General features: G+C 29.5%; 1 long non-coding RNA gene across 1 annotated transcript; it reads left to right on the forward strand.

Moving 5' to 3' along the window:
- The first annotated feature begins 1,427 nt into the window (after window positions 1–1,427).
- On the forward strand, window positions 1,428–8,590 carry LOC132753698 (uncharacterized). The gene is made up of 4 exons (XR_009628996.1): window positions 1,428–1,827; window positions 3,777–3,840; window positions 4,431–4,532; window positions 7,663–8,590. It is a non-coding gene; the product is annotated as an uncharacterized LOC132753698 (long non-coding RNA).
- The last annotated feature ends 10,555 nt before the right edge of the window (window positions 8,591–19,145 follow it).

Raw genomic sequence — 19,145 nt, forward strand, 5'->3', positions numbered from 1 at the left:
TAACCTTAGAGCTAAACAACATCGATCTTTTACTTGACAGAACGCGAGAGATACATAAGAACATTAACAATCCCCTTATAGTGAACTTACTGTTAAAGCTTACCACGCAATGAATGAAAATGAATACCTTAAAAATGTATGGTAAAATGATACGTTTACTATTTTAAGTAAAAAGATGTTCATATGGTCAAGTTACAACACCTGCTCCCCAGCTCGATATACATTAATTTAGTATTCTTCTCTTCTAAATATCTTACATAGTGTTCACATTTATTGTTCTCTATAGAGAATAAGTGTTAAAAAATACATGATCAGGCACGCAAGACGTATGCATTGACAAAAGTTTTAAAATATTTAAACCGCCAAAATTTGTGGACGCAATCACATATGCAGAAAACGTAGAAATAATTGTAGGTAATCTAGAAATTTTCTTTGTGGTGAATAATGTCGGTTAGGCATCATGTAATTAAAGAAATCGTATTTCAAATATTTAATATTCCATACATTCAATACAACTGATACATAATACATGATGTCATTTAAGTAACGCATGTTTATGTAAAGTGTTTGTGTGTTTTTTTGTGTGAAAAACAATATACGTATATATATCCATAAAAATGTCACATTATTAAAAGTAAACTCACAAAAATGGATTTATGAACACATCTTCGGATAAAATTGTGTAAATGTTGAATACTGGCTGAACCAATGATTGGGAATTGGACGGTAGCTTGCACTTTCCACTTCTGTCCATGGATAGATGTAATCAAACCGAGACTGAAACAATTTCAATTTTGCGGTTATTGGCGTTCTTTTAAGATTTTCTTATTACATTATTTATACTATACTTATATTATATTATAGAATTTGCAGTAAGAGTTTTTTTGTTTAGAACTTTTAAATATTTTCTTAAAATCTTCGAAGTAAAATTCATTTCAACGTACTACAAGTTTGCATCATTATTAAATTACATTCAAAATAAATATAAAGTACATGTAATATTAGCGCTCATTTTATCAAATCCTTTTTTCTTTTTAAGGCTTCATTGTATTACGTTGGTTCAGACGTTTGCAGTTAATTTCACATTCAAAAAAAATATTTCTGAAGGTCTGAAATATTCGGTTAAAAAAACCTCTATAACATTTAACTGCGTAGTACAAAAGAAGTCAGGGACAAAATTAACACGACTTAGAAATCGTTTCAAATACATTTAGTTGCTTGTGTCACGTCGCCTGATATTAGCAATCATCTTACTGAGAAACCGTGGTCATTATTAGGCTAACTTTAGATTGATTTTTAAGAGTATTCTGTATCAATTTCATTTGCCAGCGACATTGAATTTCCTATCTCCTGCTACTAGTGTAATTCCTTTATTGACCTTACAAGAAATAATAGCCAGTGCGTATCTATTATAGGGAAGGAAAATCGTATTGGTATGTTCTTCTTATTCCGCTTATCTCATTCAAGCAATGCCATCACAAGGACACTGTGGAAACTGAAATTGACATTAGCCGATATTGCGGCTTTTGAGTGCGCATGGTCGGAATTGCTAACGTATATGGTTAGGCTTTCTTATGAAACGTCTTTATTGAGAAGAAGAAAAAAGAAAGGAGAGTTATTGGATTAGTTGGCAGATATTTTGTATGAAAATTGCCAGAAATGTAATGGCGTTTCTCTCTGGAATTTAGCAATACAGTGATATACGGAATAAAGAAATAAAAGGAATAAACGTTTGGATAGGAAATGTGAAAATAAAACTAGTGTACTTAATTGTACAATTAATTTCAACAAACTGTAAATGAAAAGATTTTTATTTGATACTGATAGGTAAGATTGTCGATAACTCGACAACATGATGTTTATTTTCTAAATTTATTAACCTTATTTATTTCTAGAAAAAAACACACACAAAACAGTATGTCTTTAATGTTTAGATAAGTAAAGCAATAACAATAAATTGTAAATCAATACAAATGTAACACGTAATTATAAAAAGTACAGTCTAATTTCTAAATTTAATCAAACAGTAAAGCAATAGAGGAACGAATCGAATGCGTAATCTCAATTTGGTCTGGAAATTGTCAACACATTCGCAGTAAAGCTAGCAATGTTTCTAAGTTTTAGCATAGTAACATTTATTTCTACTTATACGCATTCTAATAGGTAATTGCCAATTAAATGATGTAAGTTTTGTCAGCTATGCTAAAAATTCAACTTATTGTCAGAGAACATATAACAGACAAACAAACAAACAACAATAAAAAGATAAAAAGCAAAAAAACAAACAAAAAAACAAAGGTTAACGTTTCTGTTTTGTAAATGGCTAGTACACAAGAACCCCAATTGAATACGTGTGTGTGAATGTTGTGAAAATAATGTAGCAAGTGATTTTAAGAAGTGTAAAGGTTCTATCAATGCTTTGTGTCCTTTTTACCTTCGTATACCTGTTTCGATTATTTTTACCCGTTGTTAAAAATTTGTAACATATTAAAAATCTACACATAAAAACTACATTTTGGAACATTTCATGTAATTTGCATTTTAACACCGCCGACAAATAAAATTTGAAGTCATTGATATGAATCAAATTTAAATAAAGGGAAACGGAATATGTACATGTTTTATATTGATGATATTTGCAATAGACAAGAAACCACAACTATTGAAAGTTTTCTTATTTATTCAGCAGTACATGATACGATATGCATAGTTATTTAAATTTTGTTAACAAATTTTGCATGTAGACGAATAATATTAAGATATGCATATATATCATACGACCTACCTATAATCAGTGCTCAGTTTTACAAAGAACTAGCATTTAGAGTATAATGAAAGTATAGAGGCTACTAATTAAGGTTTTGAAATGTCTAGACTTTATATTGCTTTTATCTGTAGAAAAACTGTTTGAGCGTAACATTCGGTGATAATCGTCTAAGTTTCTCTGAGAAATACCCAACAGAAAGTATGCAAGAGAAAATCCTGAGCTATTTTGTATAATTGACTTTAAGGAAATCAATAATAAGTTTACGGGTTTCCTTCACTTAGATGGATTAGAGGAGAACGGGTTATCTCTTTGCATTAGAATATAACAGATAATTCGTTTATTCATGTTTGCTTCATCGTTTAAAAGGGTTGTCAGTTGCGGAGAAGTTATAGATTCTTTGTTTGCTTAGATTTGATTGAATTTCTTAGATACAATTATAATTATAGTTTTTGCATTACAATTTGATATGAAGCAGACTCATAGAACTTGTCATTCTACCGAAGTTGTGAGAAGAAAAAATAGTAATCAGTAAACAGGGTATTAAAATATGTTAGTATAAGATAATCTATCATTTAAAAATATCTACAATGCTATGATAAAATTAGTTATTTGAGGATTTTGGTTCGTAATTTTCAAAAAGTTACGGGCTCTCAAAATTATCTTGGCATATGCAAAAACATTGCAACAAACAACATTTTTCAAAATCATACTGAAAAGGATGACCGATTTAATTAATAAGTAGTCAATAGTATCATTTAGCAGACTAATTTAAAGAATGTTTAAGCTTTCATTTGTCAAACAATTCTGACAAACAAGACATGAAACAAATTTCTACAATTATGCATGTTTGATCTTCAATGACATACAGACATGATCATTATTTTAACCTTTAAAATATGAACACCGCTAACTAAAGTTTAAAACATGCATGTTTGACTACAATGCTGGCCAGCTTTGCATGCCTTTCTTTTATTATATTAAAGTTAAAGTAAATTGTTTGTATTTTCAGATCATCTCGATTGATTTCAATCTCGTTCAAATCGTTTTCTTGAAAGACTGGCTACGATTTCAAGGTAATGATTAGTTTGACTATTGCAAACGAAATGATATAAATTTTTTGTCTTAAGTAAGCAGTAAAATATTGTACATTTTGTATCATAACATACCTTTTGCTGTACATTATTTCAAATAATTATGTTAAATTATAGTTTGTATTTCGCTCTACGTGATATCTCCTGTCTTATAGTTATTTTGCCTAAGTTGTGAATGATATATTCTAAGTTTATATTATACTTTTATCTTTATTGCCCTAGTATATTTGCATTATTCAAATACAAAAATAATGACAACATTTTGCAAATTCTTAATTCTATATCATTGACATCATTCTAAACTTTTGAATGTTTAAATTCGCATGGGAGTTGTACAACGTTAACGGTGTTGCAGGTGCATTCTTGAAAACCAAACCAGCTGTTTTATTAGTTCGTCTCAAATTGCATAGTTTCAGTCCGTACTTTAGAAGCAAATCAACAAGGAATGATGAACGATATCTTATATCTTACCGGAAGCTATTGATTTTGTAACAAATCTCATTAAATTATCGCCATTATCTAAAAATATATCTCATTAATTATCTAATACATTGGCGGTATTTTGTTTTCAGAGGAGTGTTAGGGATGGAGAAGGAAGACTTAAAGCGACAAGTGGAGATGTTACGGATCCATAAGGACTTACAGCGAATGTTTGTCTCTGACGCAGTGAAAGAGTAAGTGTAAAATTAGAATCCGACTTATTTATCAGAGATTTCCTACAGTAAGCCATTATCAAATCGATATCAGCAGCACCGCAGAACACATAAATTTATTCGAAACATAGCAAAACAACATTTTCTTGATTATAGATAGAAATCACGAATATAATGCCGTGTTCGTTTCTATGATATTACCGTTGTACTAGTTTCCTTATTTATGGTTAAGGTTTATATATTAAAAGATTGACAAAAAGAAGGACAATGTTTATGAATTGCAATTTAAAATCATCAAAGTAAGAATATAAACGCAAGGTTACAATTTTCCTGAATAATTAAAGACAGATGTAGCATAAAGTCTACACGATTTATTGGAGCATCAAAAAGGTCCGTAGTGATTATTGAAATATAATTCCAGTGCATCTTTGAAATAATTTCAATATTGGAAACTACCTAAACTGATTCTTATATAATTTCATAGTCATTATATGATTACTCAATCATTATAACTAAAAACAAATACAAAATTTACTTTCGTATTTAACAAATTAAACAACTTGTAAGCTAACTTCATTATAATACATATACTGACTTGTATTTTAAGGCTGCAGGCGTAAAAAAATTGCTCCAAAAGAAGCCTCGAACTAGTGTTAGAAAAAATAATATAATTGAATTGCCTTTTCGTTAGATCGAGACGCATCATTTCTGCAAAGCAGCTTTAAACGCAGACAAATCATTATATGTACGTTACCGAATCCTTATGACGCTTCCAAGTTAAAACGAATGGTGTTGGAAAATTCCAGAAATTATAAACTAATCATCGCCTAATTCCCATGGCAGAAATTTTGTTTCATTACTTCCTGATCGGAATTTGACATTTCCCTTTTCTTGATTATTCCTTTCACAAACATTTTATGGGTTCAATATAGTTGATTCCAATCTAGTATTAATGTGCGGTTATAATGACCGATGTGGGAATAGCAAAAATTCAGGCGTAATTACAAAAACATTAGTTTCAACAACTGAATCCAGAAATATTCGGTCTATGTTTAATCGATATTAAAATGAATGGAAAGATAAAAAAAGATAGCTATGTTTACTGAAGTGACTCGAAACATCTCCAGCTAAAAGGCACACAGTGGGGGATGTCTATGATATTTTAAATAAGGTTGATACTTTCATCAAAACTCACCTGAACGATTTTATACAAGAAGTGATCATGTTTTATTGTAGAGATTAAAGTTATGATTCCAAGTGAAAATAGTAATACTAAAATCCTTATTGCCGAAGGAATTCCACTGATGTTTCGGGACTTGTACTTTTGTCTAGATTTTTTACCATATAATAAAGGTCTTGACTAATTGACCAAAGTCTTGTGTGCAAAATTTAAGAACAGTCACTGACCCACTGACCAGAACAACCGTTTTAAGTTCAAAATTACATGAGTATAAAAACGTTTTCACTTGAAATTATTATATAATAAAGTCAAAGTCCACTTATCCAAGTCATTTATGCAAATGATCCAATGTGACAAACAATTATACTTATCTATCCTTTTCATGTCATTCAGCTTATTGTTATGCACATAAAGTATCTTATCTACATCCTCGAGTATAAAACCACGTGCTTTCTTTAATATTATGAGTAATAGTATTCTAGTTTTTGTTGGACCAATAAATAGAACATTCATTATGTTACAGGTAGAGTTTCGACGGACATGATATCAATTTTCAAAAACGAAACATACATTATTTAGCGTATTTGTTTGCAAAATGTCAGAGATTTCAATTCAGTTTCTGAAACTTGACAAGTAAACATAGTTAATGATGACTTTGTCACAATTTTGCCGATCAATAACCAAGAAGAAAGTGTCGCTTCTGTTGAGCATAGAATATCACGACGAAGTGGCGGTTGTTCACTATATTTGTAATTCAAAGTTAATCCATTTTCTTATCCTATTGGGTACATTAACAATTAAATTACGTTACAGCTGACGCCAACATGAATGATATCAAAATTCATCAGAATATGTAAACAAGTAGTACGTGCAGACATAACAATCGTAAATTGAATCTAAGTATTTCCTGAAATATTTATTAAAAGTTTATGCATGGACGATAAAAGTAACAATAATATAAAAAGGAGTTGACTGAAATGACGAACCAGTTTCAAAATTGTTGATAACTTTTTTATTCATTAAACTTGATCTGTATGCCGTTGTTTGCATTATACAAAATAGTGTAAAGGCGCGCTTAATGTTATACTGTAGGCGTCAATGAAAAATAACTCTTTTTCACTTTAAACAGTCTTTATTTTTGGTGTGTGATAAATAGAATATTAATTTCGTGTAAGTTCGTTGCTGAATTTATTGAACTGGTTGAATAAAATAATATTATGCTCGTCAGCGGCTCGACTAGTATAATTTTTATTCAACTCGTTCAATAAATGCAGTATTGAACTTACACTCATTCAACATCCTCGATATCTTAATGTATAGTTAATTATATGATGGTGATATTTAAACAGATGACCATTAAATCAAGTCGGTCGTTGAAAACAAGTGGAACCACATTAATCCTGAAACGAACAATTACAAACGTTTTCATTATGCTTTATTAATATACTGAAGAACAAGAACACTCAAACGTTTTCTTCTGAAACAGTTAAATTAAATGCAGATATTGTCTCAAAGACGTAGAAAACATTATTCATTTCTTTTATCTTTAATAATTATATACGGTGTACATTTGAAATATTGTGGTGCATTTAAACATTGTAAAATAGAAGAAAGTATTACACGTTCCTGAAAATAATGTATTAATTTAGACTATATCATCTCACTTCATGATAAAGTTTTCGTCTCATAAAATATGTACATAAGTTTTGCAAACATTGGAACAGTGTCTTAAATAAAAATGGATAATTATATACTTTGACTTGTATGGCTGATTTATCTAACTTCCAGTCGTATATGGCTATATTGGTTTATGTGTGTCAGTACATTTATCTAATCTTGTATGGCTAATCTTTTCTCTTTCTTTGTCATATTCATTTGCATAATTGATTTAGAAAAGTACTAGCCTGGCATAACATTTTTTATGAGTAATATTTATGCTGAGCTTGTATATTTTTTACCTTCTTATTACAGCATGATTTGCTTCATTGACCAAAATATAAACGAAGATGGTCTAATAGTGCCTCCTGACAAGAAGAAGAACCCCTGGGATAATTCAAGAAAGTGTTCAATACTGTGAAGTGAGACAGTTTTGTAAATATGAAAGGTCGCCCTTTTTGTAATCAATTATCATGTACAAATGAGTTAGAATATATGTGTGTATAGAGTTTTATAGAAATTGTGTTGTATTTATTATAATCAGTAATTCATATAGACCATTAGCTTAATTTTGTAGTGCCGAAAATTCAGAGAGAAAAACATCTTATATTTATATTTGACTAAATTTCGATGCCCTGACAGAGTTGAACAGTTGTAAAATTTTCAAGCATATTAAATTTTATTGTTAAAAATGTTAAAACGATACCACATTTTAAAACGAAACCATTTGTTAAACGATATCTTATTTACTAGAACGACTCTATTTGATCTAACTTTATTATAATGTATAAACAATCACTTCGTCTGATCTTGCTTCACTTGATATCACGTAACCATATGAGATTATTAGTGTATTTTACAGTTACCAACTGAAAATAGAAAATGAAACTGTTTTCAGAAAATTGTAGAAGTGTTAAATTGTAATGTTATTCTAACAATGTACTAATATATATCGTACTAATTGTTCACATAACATCATTTTCTTTAAAAAAATCTTTTTACCAATATTCTTAAGATGTATAATTACAGTTATTTCCATTTATATATTTTGAATCTGAGAGAATTCGTTGAAGGTTGATATCAGCAAGTCTCGAAGGAAATAAATCAATTTTAAACATAATTTGAACAGACTGTTTGTTTTGCCTTTAATACCTTTCGGTTGAATTACTTCATTCTCACAATTAATTTGATTATCTTACAAAATGCATTTGAATTCTGTCTGTAATCAAATATGTACACGATTTCAGGATTTCCCTTTAATTAAAAAAGAAGATATTTAACTTATCATATATTTTTAAAATGATTACCTTGAAATTGAATTCATTTTCATTATCAGTATGTTTATATGATACACGAATGTTAATTAATTTACTGATTCTAGTTATATGTAATATTTATGTAGATTTTCAATACTTCAATGCTTGTATATATAATGACGATGGACATAATCAACTGAACACCACGTCCATATATTAATATAATATTTGTCTGGAAATTGTTAAAGATACATGTACATTAAATTATTTATGAAACTATAGAATTTTGAGGTCAAAAAATCGCTAGATCTTCACGCATGATGTACAAACGAACCATTTCATATGAAATGAAGTGTTAAAGTTTTGTTCGAATCGATTACCTATAGTTACTTTAATAATATTTGTTCTATGTTAATATAACAACTGCCAATACTTTTAAGTAATCTAATGTTATTCAGGTGATACAGATTTGTAGACACATATGATGTATTGAAAATACTGTAATATAATATTTGTATTTCCATTGTAAATATGCACTTGCATAAATAGATGTTTTGTTGAGTGAAATAAAATTACTTATTCATGTCTGCATATGTTTCATCTTCTGGTTTTTAAATGAGCGATGTTGCTGTTGTTTTTTTTGTTGTTTTTTTTGTCTAGCTAAAAATGTTTTCAGTAAACGTTATACAATTTACCAACTATATTGTGTCACCGAGGCAAAAGTTTGTACGTCCTAAACAAAGCAAAGTAATGAAGGCATGCGACATAAAGCAAATATATTGACATACTTAGCAAAGATTTGTTGTCTCCAAATAAGCAATATTATCAATACCATAGTTTCTTTCCAAATCCGATTCATGCAGTGATTGGAAAAACAAGTAAGTTAAGAGAAAGGCTAATATTTTGTAGAAAGCACACGCACAGAAAAAAAAAATTTGCGGGAACAGTTTTGCAGAAAATAAAAACAACTACACACATTGACCCTCACCAAAACAAAGAAAGATAACAACTAAAAAACAACAACAGCGTCAAAAAAACGTGAGAGATTTGATATATGTTTCTATATTTTTAGAATAACGTTAATAAACAAATGTAGTTTCGACAGTTTTTGAGATAGCAAACTTTGTTTTTTTTTGGAATTATTTGAATCTCTATCATTTATTCACATTTAATTTTAAGAAATGGTATAACAAATAAAATGGTTTTTGACTTATATTATGTATTTTACTGTGAGTCACGTGTTTGGTAATGTCGTGAAAGATCACGGTATGCAATGTGATGCTAAAACTCCTGAAATATATGTACCTTAATATAGTTTACTCCTTAAATGTCAATATTCTTGTTATAAAACTTGTTTTAAAATATGTAACATTATGCTCCTTTCATTATTTAAGAATTATTGTTCATGCTAAAAGCATGATTTTTACATCTCTTTTGCGGGAACATTGTCTATATATACTGAAGAATTTATTGTACAACTGTTCAGTTAAAATCGCTTGCAATAAAAGACTGTTGGAATTCTTTAAAAGTGTTTCCGAAATATTCTTAGTTGTTAGACAAAAAGTAAATGGTGAATGTAAATGTAAATGGTAACAAAAGATTGGTCCTGCGAAACGGTTCTATACATGTATTTATACATGAGCTTAATAAAATATAGCAATCTAATTATAACAATCTTGTGCTGTTAACAAATGTTCTTTTCTATTACATGTTGCTATATATGTTAACTATTTGAATATATTAAGAAGAAATTCTACGTCATAAGAGGGATTGTAGTGGATTTTTGTTTGTTTGTTTGTTTCATTTTACGCCTTTTTCCAACAGTATTTCAGTCATATAGGCGGGTAGTTTCCTAACCATCGTTCCTGGAGAGTTACACCAGTACTAGACTACCTTCCTCCGTGCTAAACTACCAAAGCATCTCCCGAGGATCGAACCCACGCCAGAGAGGTAACTGGATTAGAAGTCATCGACTCTAACCCCTCGACCAGGGAGGCGGTTGAAATTGTAGTGGAAATAAATTAGGAGTTATTAAAGATAACTTTGCTGATTATATAACATTACGTTTCTTTGAAAAATAAGAATTTAAAACCAAAAATTTTAAATAATTTTTAAATTTTGAAGTTAACATGTTTTTAAAGAAAATTCAGGCGGTTTTTTGTAAAAATTTCCCAAAGTTTTAAAAAAAGAAAAGCGTTTCATTAAAAAACGATATTTCTTTTAAGTTTTCCCTGTATACAGGAGATACAAAGCCCCTTTTAACGAAAAAATTAAAAGATGATTTTAAAACAAGTTAAAAAAGTTTACAAATTAAAAATGTTGTAATTTTTAAATTTGTGATTTTTTTGTTAAAAGACAATGAGACATTTTTTATTTTATAAGTTTTTTTCCGAAAAAAATTTATTTTCTTTTCAAAACTTAAACAAAAATTAACTGTATAAAAGAAAGATTTAAAAATTTTTCATTTTAAAAACAGTTTTGATTTTTATTTGATTTTTAAGGGTTTTGAGAGTAAAAGTTAAACAAAGATTCAAGCAATGTGATTCATCTAAACGCGTTAAGGCGTCATTCATCAATGACTAGTTTCCCTCTGTTGTTTATTTAGATGTGGATGTTTTGTCAATACATCAAGGTTTAGAAATTTTAGTTTTAGATACTACACGAATGTTTATGACAATATTCCCCCGAAAGCATCAATATGAAAATTACTTATACAGCCGGAAATGACTGTTGTCACAAACAATTACACGATACATCATGATTGCTGAAAGAATCTCACATCATATATTAGAAAGGTACGATCACTACCACAGCAACGTAACGCATAACAAACCCAAAAATAACATTTATTGTAGATTATTTGATGAACCATATTTTGACTCTGATATTGTGATAATGTATTACTTGTAGGGGATTACGGGGTTAAGGTGTCGTAAAATACAAGACGAAGTATTTATTTTGTTTTCTTTCTTTGCTCCTCATAATTATGTTTATTGATTATTTTCTCCTCAAAGTGATGTTAAGTAAATCTCGTCCTCATATATATGTATATCAGTCTTTGCTCCGCTTATAATCTATTTTTGAATTGCGGGAAAATATCACGTATTATGTGTATCTTTCCTTTTTTGAGTTGAGGGAAAAATCGTTATAAATACACGTCCTTTTTATTGTTTAAATTAGATTCACATTTAACTAAGGACTTTTTTATTAAAAAGATATTCTTATTCGGAAAAGGTGCATTTAATTATATTTGATTTTAAGTGAATATTTTAAATTATGATTAGAAAATTAAAGATTTAAAATGTCTGTCTGTTGGTGTTTAAGTTAATCTTCACCACAAATATGTTAAAATATAAGTTTCAATTTATAACAATGAATGAACATGAAAATATTTTGATGAAAAATACAAGGGTTCTCGAAATAAAGAAAATGGAGCTGTATTGGATATAAATTTTATCGCTGATATGAAATACAAAAATGAATGCCATAAAATGTTACATGAGAAATTTAGAAAATTTGCCCTACATTGAAAGCAAAAATACTTAATCACTACAGGGAACGGCGTACGACACCAAGCATCATATAAGATATATATCATAAACTAAATATGTATTCTAAAGGGAATTCTTTGACAAGTTCGAATTACATGTTTCTCTTATTTTCTATGACAGTAAGTACTTGCTTCGCTCTGTCACGTGATATTGTTCTAGTTTTTTTCTCGTTTTATTTAGATATTTTTGAGATACATTTATAACAAGAGAGTCTTGTTCGTAGAAATAAGACTTTATACTGATCCAAGCATGATCAAGGCGGTAAGATAAGAGAATTAGAAATTAGAAATACATTCGTCTTTTTGTTACATTTTCATCTTTAACAAAACAAAACAAGGACTCGAACCTGGTACTCTTGTAGATTAATTGATGAACCATATTTTGACTCTTATATTGTAATAATGTATTACTTGTAAGGATAACGGGGTTAATGTGAATCTAATCTAAACAATAAAAAGGACATGTATTTATAGTAATAGTTTGTGATTAAGGCAGTCAGTATATCTAAATAAGAATTAGATTCATAATTTATATTTATAATCATTCCAGTTCTCGAACTTGAACAGGGCCTAATGTAGTAAATTAATAACATGTTCTGCATAGCATTAATGCATAATATACTCAAATCTTAAACATGCACAAACAATAAAATAAATCATTCATTAAACATAAAGTTTCTCCCATACACGAGTTGAGAAATGTGATTTTTGTCAAATTGTATCTTAAAGTATTATAGATAAATTTGTCTGAAACTGAAACTTTGAAGTTACTGCAGTTGCAGTACACGTTTTATGTACATGTACGTGTATTTCATTTCTAATTAGCTTATCGCTTTGATCATGCTTAGATCAGTATAAAGTCTTATTTGTCCACAATCTTTACTATTTACCTAAACACAATACGGTCTGTTTCTCATAAAGCTTTTACTCTTCAATCAAATATATCATTGATAATGTCTCATAAATCAAATATGTCCATTGCATTCATTTTCTTCAATTATCAACAAGTAAATTAATATGATATTATAAAACGAAATAAACGTGTGAACAGTGTACATCAGTATACATCAAAATTTATATTTAATATAGTCATGCCAGTTTTCGAACTTGAACAGGGCCTAAAAAAGTAGATTAATAACATGTTCTGCATAGCAATTAATAAATGCGACGAGTAATTAATTTCCAGTCATATTTTAGATACAGATCGACAGAGCACAATTTATTATACCTTATCAGTTATCATTTATCATTATAACAGAGTTCATAAAATATTTGCCGACATCTAAAAATGTATGTCATCAATCAGTTCCATTGACAGTTTATTTTAAGAACGGAGAAGATGGAAATGGAGAAAAGGAGCAAGAAACCTGAATAAATATGGACAAGCAAAGAATGAATGGTAAGTTTACAGTATGATTGCCCTTATATTCAAAGATGTTTACAGTAAATCATTACTACATCTATACCACCAGATAAAAAACATTTATATAATTAATTTAAAAAAGCAAGTCAAAATACTTTATTATAGATTTTTTAGGGTATAAAACTCTTTACTATTTTAGAGAACAATTTGTAAGCGGTCGTATAGCTCAGATACGTTTTACAAGAGTACCAGATTCGAGTCCTTGTTTTGTTTTGTTAAAGATGAAAATATAACAAAAAACGATACTTTTTTGCTATTGCTTTCTATATGTTAATGTTTGTGATTTAGGCAGTCAGTATATCTAAATAAGAATTAAAACAAAAACGAGAAAGAGAAGCTTAAAGTGAACACATTGAAAATTAAGCACTTGTTTATTAAGACCTATATACAAGTTCAAAGACTTACAGTCTCGTATCTGACTAGCTTACAGAGCTTGTAAGCAGACAAGTTATGGCTATATTGACCTATTATTATGGCTGCAAATGCGAAATTTGTTTCATTACTGCATAAGACGCTTCTAACAAGTATTAAAGAAATAATGGACTAGCTTCATCTTGAAAAAATCATGTAGATACACTATGCCTACAAAGCAACTATGAAATCTGGTAACAAAGTGATCCCTCGGAAGCATTTATCACAACAAAATTACAAGAGAATTGCAGACTCGCTTTGATTGAGTCTGCACATGAAAGCAGACAGATCATTTACGTGCAAGTACCGTACCGTGCCGTAACGAATACTCCCAAACTAAAACGTATGGTGTTGAAAAATTCCATACATTAATATACTAATCATCACATAATTCCCATGATAACTTTGGCTCATTACTTTCTAATAGGAGTTTTACACGTCCCTTTTCTTAATTATTCTTTTCACTTACGTTTTATGAGTTCAAGATAACTTATTCAATTCTAAAATTGATTTGCGGCGATAATGACTCATATGGGAATAAAATGTTTTCAAGAATAATAACGAATACAAAGAAAATGATTTACAAGTAGAATCTGAATTATTCATATTATATTTAATCAATTATAAAATATTTAATGTAAGGTTAACAATGGATAGATATTAACGCAGCTCCGAAACATGCCCAGACAAAAGGACTACCGTAAGGCACACACCGATTGCTACTTTCATCAACCCCATCAAAACATGTTGATGCAGATATTGATTTAATCTTATTGTACAGATAAAAGCATGGTTGGTTACAAGTAAAAATGTAGTGTTAAATCTTTATTATTAATGTGTCTCTATTAAGTTTTACATGTCGGGACTGGAATTATGTTTTCGAGATTTATGTTCCTTTTGGTTAGGTCTGGACCAATAACTTTTAATTTAAGATCATTCGCTCCTCAAAATATGTTTGTTCCGAATCATCTTTTCAAGTGTGAAAAATTGCTAAACAAAACAAGTAAATGCTTTCATTTAACCTCGACTATTCGATAAGAATAAATAGAGCTATTGTAGTCCCCCGAGCGTCGGCGTCGGTGTCGGCGTCGGCGTAACCACTTATGTTAAAGCTTTTGTAATACCTAAAAAAAATTCAAAGTCCATTGACATATGGCTTTGAAACTTAGCACACTTGTTCATCATCATGACCTCAACCTGTAGACGTGAGGAAGTATGTGTATCAAGCATTTTGACGGAATTATGCCCCTTTTTCTACTCAGAATTTATCTTAAAGTTTTTGTAATACCTCAAATATTTTCAAAGTCCATTGGCAAATGGCTTTGAAAAATTAAACATATGTTCACCATCATGACCCCCAACCTGTTGTTAGGAGGAGATAACGGTATCAAGCATTTTGACACAATTTTGCCCCTTTTTTCGACTTAGAATTTACGTTAAAGTTTTTGTAATACCACAACTATAGTCCATTGACATATGGCTTTAAAACTTTGCACTTGCTCACCATCATGACCCCAACCTGTAGACAGGAGGAGATAACTCTATGAAGCATTTGGCAGAATAATGCCCATTTTTCATCTTAGAATTTACATTTAAGTTTTCCCCTGATATTTTCATATTCTATTGACATATGGCTTTGAAACAAGTTGAAATTTTATACTCTTCTTTGAATGCATAACAGGACTCTCTCCAAGGCATATAACACTTACATGGTATTAAAGAAAAATTTGCCCTTTTGTTAACTTAGAAAATTTTACATTATCAAGGCTAGCGCTCTTTTATCAATCACTAAGAATAGTCGACCGTTGCTGTCCTACCGACAGCTCTTGATTATTATCCTAGCCTATTTTCATTTTGACTTTCCGTAAACCCTGGTAGAGCCTCCTTAATGACAATATTTTAAGATTAGAAAAGTACATTAAACGAGTTAATTCTTTCTGTTGATTAAATTTGATTTTAAATTAAAGTCTTGATGTAATAATGCCCTTATTCAAGTTAAACTTAGCAATGTGACAGACGACCATAGTTTTATTAGTCTTTTTCATCAATCAGCTAATCATCATGCTCAGATGCTATATAATATCGCTTCGAAATTGCAAGAATTAGCTTCATAATATCCCGGTGTATGACATCAAATGTGTCGACATGACACTTCCTTTTTTTTATGTCACCCATATAATGACCATACACAGAAACTTATAAAAATCGACTATATAAGCTATGTGCTCTAAAACAAGTATCCTGAGTTGAGTTGGCCACCTCAAAAATCCGAGCGTGCACTACATGAAACGTGCCGACGTGATAGTAAAGTGAATACAGTTATATTTTGCTTAATTTACATTGAACGTGCTTAAATATTGTGATAAAAGTGCTTACAGAATACCTAGAATGAAAACAAAATGTCGGAATACATTATTGGAAGAGAGTTGGGTACGCCTGAAATCATCGCCAAACCTTCCAAATAGCAGCTTGATATTTTGTTCAATTTATATTTCATTTATATATTATTAGCATTTTAATTTTTACGTATAATATTCAACATTCCAGGTTAACAACCTCTCAAGAAATGACCATAAGTTTATAAGATATAAAAACATAATTATTGTACTATTGTTAAAGTTTTGTCAAATATTTCTTTAGATATAGCTTGATACACTTTTAATGTTATAAGAATAAAATTTAACGTTATTGTCGTAGCATATTTGTTTGCAAAATGTCAGAAGGTACTATTATGTACTTATATTGTTGCTGTTTCGAGGACTTAAAAGTGACTTTGTTCGGATCTATTCTGTAGCAAGAATTCATACTGATTTTTCTCATAGTTTTATCGATAAAACTTCGCTTAAAACTGCCGAGAGTAGATCGTTTTGGAATTTTCGAGCATATTTGACTGAATTGTTTAAAATGTCACCATTTGTGGAGCAAACCGATATCTAAATTTAAAACACTTGTTTTTTTGTTCACTCACTGTGGGTAAGCATCTTTGGTCACGTGACCACAAAAGTCAACGTACACGGCTAAAATAGCTCGGCTGAGGTAAGTTATTTAGTGATTCTTTTTTTTATCGAGCCGATTTAAATTATGCTACATAATCTATCGACCGCGGCATTTCCGATGCATTTGGTGTCGTCAAACGTTTTGCACTTTTTGAGAACATTCAAACAACATTTACAAATTTGTCGATGACAACGTACACACAAAAAGTATTGATAATAAGTTTATAAACGATACTCATTTTAGTGCTAAGTAAAATTTACATTTTTAAAAGGTATAAGAGAATGTTTTAATAAAATCAGAAAGGGTGTCGTGCTGTCATTACTTATATTTATTCAAAAATGTTGCTTACCCACGGTGGAACTATTGGTATATTTTGTGGAGGTGTATCAATTTTTTAATCATTTATTTTGTATCAATAGTTCTAGAAGGCAACAACGATCTTATACAAACTGTAGTTTTGCCTTTATTACTTTTCCATTTAATTACTTCGTTCTCACAAAATATTTGATTATCTTACAAAACACATTTGAATTCCGCCTGTAATCAAATATGTTGTCGAATTTTTGAAACATTTAAAACTCATTAAGATCAAATTCATCATTGATTTTGATTTCCCGTTATTTAAAAGAGAATATATAAAACGTTACCAGATATTTCAAAAGGTAACCTTGCATTTGTACAAGCTATTTAATGTTGATTCTTTACTGATTATTATTCTATTTAAATCTGTATGTTATTACAATATTTTCACGAGTTTCACGAGTTTAATGTATGTCTTATTTAGCAAAGTCATACTTCTTTCAACATTTCTGACATGTTATGCAGGCATGCATTGTTAATGTATTAATACGACATGAATGTTCTATTTAACTTATTTCAGTGTATGGAAACAAATTTATAATAATAAAAATATCAAAGACTCACAGTTTTGCGTTTGTATTTATAGTTGATTGACAAATGAAAGCAATAGGATCGTATATCAATGAACTAAGTACAAACCTTTTAACGGTATACAGTAATGGATGGTTGCAAATATAAAATAGACATTGATATATACAGGAAGGGCTTTATTTGAAATACGTACTTCAAACTAATACCGTTTCGTTCTACATTTTGTTTGAAATGGAAATAACAATCAATTAGGATGATACATCAAAACTGACATATTAGATAAAAGAGAATGATGGAATATAAACTAGGCTAGCCTCATTCAATCATCTTGTTTGACAAACCAATACGTTTATGTAATAACATAAAGTCTCGATGGTATACATTTTCAAATAAATAATTATAAATGAAGTTTTGCAAACATATTATCAAATTACTCCTTTAATGCATTTTCTAATAATGAAAAGTGGAGAATATGCATAAATGTAGATCTTATACTACATTTATCGAACGAGTTGAATAAAATCATAATATGCGAGCTTCTGGCGGGAACAATATTGTTTTATTAATCAAGATCATTTAATTTAGTATTGAATCTACACAAATATAATTATAATCTTTTTATAATATATTCGAACCGTCGCGATAAAGTGATATCACACTAGTGTAGATAGCATTATTACGCAGCGCCGAGGTTTGTGTGATAAATATAGATTGTGGATATTTGTGAACACAAAGAAACAATTAAAACATAAAAAGGAAAAAGAAAGAGTCCATAAAGAACGTCTAAAACGGCAAAATTGAAAGTTTTATTTAGCCTGTTTATGGACTGGAAATTGCAAAGTTCACATCCACGCCCCACTAGCACCAACTTAAGCATAAATTAATATTAAACATGAAATTGTAAACAAACACAGTACTGTATTCAAGTAAGGAATAAGGGGATAAACCAACTGAAAAGGCATATAAAGGTTTCTTTTTAAAAAAACACACAAACATACACAATCCGTTGAATTTTAGGGGGACTTTTTAGTCTTTGAATAACAAAGGCCCGACATTAAAACTTAAAATAAAGCCCTTACAAAAAATTTTAAAAACCGTTTTTTAGCTAATTATTAATACTTTTCGTTACCCTTAACAAAGGTAAAGTTACATGTGTGCTATAAAATTCAAGATGTGTTTGATTTCTTTTTATTCCGTAAAATGATTTGTAACATTAATATTTTCTTTTTAACAGCACAATAACAGCAATATGGAAATGTTAATTCAATGT

The sequence above is a fragment of the Ruditapes philippinarum genome, unplaced genomic scaffold (assembly GCF_026571515.1).
Source record: "Ruditapes philippinarum isolate M1 unplaced genomic scaffold, ASM2657151v2 ctg9155_1_1_1_1, whole genome shotgun sequence".
NCBI classification, from domain to species: domain Eukaryota; kingdom Metazoa; phylum Mollusca; class Bivalvia; order Venerida; family Veneridae; genus Ruditapes; species Ruditapes philippinarum.